Source organism: Sinocyclocheilus anshuiensis, unplaced genomic scaffold (assembly GCF_001515605.1).
Source record: "Sinocyclocheilus anshuiensis isolate Anshui unplaced genomic scaffold, SAMN03320099.WGS_v1.1 scaffold507, whole genome shotgun sequence".
Taxonomy (NCBI): Eukaryota; Metazoa; Chordata; class Actinopteri; order Cypriniformes; family Cyprinidae; genus Sinocyclocheilus; species Sinocyclocheilus anshuiensis.
Genome location: NW_015551034.1, coordinates 429,333 through 431,993, shown reverse-complemented (window position 1 = coordinate 431,993; position 2,661 = coordinate 429,333). Strand labels below are relative to the sequence as shown.

The window sequence follows — 2,661 nt, the reverse complement described above, 5'->3', positions numbered from 1 at the left end:
ATGCTAGGATATGAGCACTGGAAAGGCCAAGTGTTGACTGCGGATGAATTACATGTCCTGTACGAGGGGATCAAGCTTAACAACGTGAACCAATATGACTATGTGCTCACAGGTACTCTTACGTCTGCTGTTACTGAAATTACTGATGTGCATTATTCAATTACTGTCAGACATATCACAAGCCCAGATTGGTTTAAATAGGATTATGTATGTCCAAAATTATTAAAAGTAACATGACTCTTTATAACTATGATTACATTAGGCATGATTATTAATAAAACCCTGCCCTTCGAAGCTATGTCCACAAACACTGCTTAGAATAATGGTCAGTTGATATGATCCAGATGTTTTCTTTTTTTAGGGTACACTAGAGATGATTCCTTTTTGGATACAGTGGTGGACATTGTACAGGAGCTGAAGAGGGAAAACCCGAGCCTGGAGTATGGTGTATATAATAAAGCAGTAACATATTACAATGTTATGGTCTCATTTTGTTAATATTAGCTAACTTGAAAAACAATGAATAACTGTATTTTTTATTAACAAACAAAACAAAGATTAATAAATAAATATTTCCCACATATTATTTCATGTTAGCTAATGCATTGAATTTGTAGTTCATTTATAAAACTCTAGATGACGCAAGTAATTTACATGCAGTCTGCTAGCTATCACACTATTAACCACATGGCACAAGTTGATTGGTCTCTGTTGGCTCTACAGTCAATAAGATTGTTTGTTCAACATTTAAATATTGTAGATCAGTGTTTGCTGTAAGCTGGTTCCTCTGAATCCCTCCACTTCCCCCAGCTCCACCTGTCTAGATACGTATTCTACTGAATTTATGCCAATTCACACAGCAGCAGCATATCTCTGATGCTCACAGTAGTATGTCTGTGTATTGACTGTAGCAAGTTGTTGTGTAATTTCGCTTTTAATGAACCAATAAACCTTATGTATACACTTTTCCCCCATCTGTAGCTGTCATGAACAAATACAGCCCTTACCTCTTATTGATGGGAAGTATAATGTGAAGTTCAGGATCCACAGCAAAACGTCCTGATCAGCTCAGCAGAGTTCTTACCACTATGAGGCCCGTATTGGAGATTTATGAACTACATTCAGATAATGTGTTACCCTTAATAAATTACTCGGAGTCTTGATTGAAAGAAAGTTTATCGAATCACCATATACAAATGGTTTCGCTTTATTAAAACCAATAACTCATAAGCAAAAATCAAGAAAGTAACAGCGTGTATTCTTCACCCGTTTCTCGGCCCCGCAAAATCATAAAGCACTCGATTATATAGAAGAGGGCGTATACAAAATCCCTCACCTGCAAAGCATCTATTGAAACCTTCTGCTTCCCTTCTTCTCCATTTCTGCTTTCTTTTTTGCGTTCCGATGATGCCTCCTCTGCATGGAGTCTAAAAGCAGATAATTAATAGGAATCTCTAGTTTTCTTTTTTGGTTTAATCTTCTAATATGTGGAGTTTGACCGGGAAATTGAATAATTTGTCCTTCAAAGTGCATACAGCTGGAGCAACAGCATAGCAGATCTAGTCTGCCAAATACATTAACATTGTCATATACATTAACATGCTAAAACTTTTCTGAAAGTTTTCATTACTTAAATCATTTTAACAAATGAGACTTTATTATAAAGTTTTAACCTTAAAGATGTATCTGGAGTTCACTCAGTGAGACTCGATGGATTGCTGGGAATTGTACTGTGTGAGCAGGGGCGTAGATCACGCAGGGGACGTGGGGGATGTGTCCCCCCACTTTTAATATCACGTAAATTTGTCCCCTGCACTTTTTCAGGCAAGTGTGGTTGCATAGAGGTTTTCAAGAGCCGGTGTGAATAAATATAGATTTAAATTCAAAGAGACAGGATAGTATGTGCATGATCTGATGTTTTATTCGGAACCAGAATAAGGCAAGATGAACATCACGGAGCGCAAAAACACTCCATGCAGTGTATGTTTCATTCATACTCGAAGCCAGAGGGCGCTCTCGCGCAGAATGTCGTACCAGGAAATCCCTAATATGGACAAAAGTGTCTATAGCTGTATGAAAACAGTTGTTTACTTTTCACAGAAAAACAGAGACGTTTGGAAATATGAAGACATTAAACATATGATTGCGACAATATATGGTTTATTTGTGTTTTTCAAGTCATCTCCAGGTAATAAATAAAGTATTTGAACAATGCAGTACTAACTGATATAGCATTCATTACAGTATAGAAACTATTCTGCCTTATGTGATAATAAAAAAAACGTGATAAGTGTTTGTAGTATATAAACAAATCATTATTATTGCTTATTGTCCAGCAGTGTATTTGATTTCTTAGCCAATTCAAAGCTAGAAATAAGAGAAAAATTAAAGTTGCCTATACACTACCAGTCAAAAGTTTTTGAACAGTAAGATTTTTTATGTTTTTAAAGAAGTCTCTTCTGTTCACCAATTTATTTGATCCAAAGTACAGCAAAACAGTAAAAATTTTAAATATTTTTACTATTTAAAATAACTGTTGTCTATTTAAATATATTTTAAAATGTAATTAATTCCTGTGATTTCAAAGCTAAATAATTTTTTTAGCACCAGTCACATGATCCTTCAGAAATCATTCTAATATTCTGATTTGCTGCTCAAAAA

The 2,661-nt window shown here is 35.1% G+C and overlaps 1 pseudogene; it reads left to right on the top strand.

Moving 5' to 3' along the window:
- Positions 1 to 2,661, top strand: part of LOC107661314 (pyridoxal kinase-like) — a 7,673-nt pseudogene continuing 5,012 nt past the window's right edge.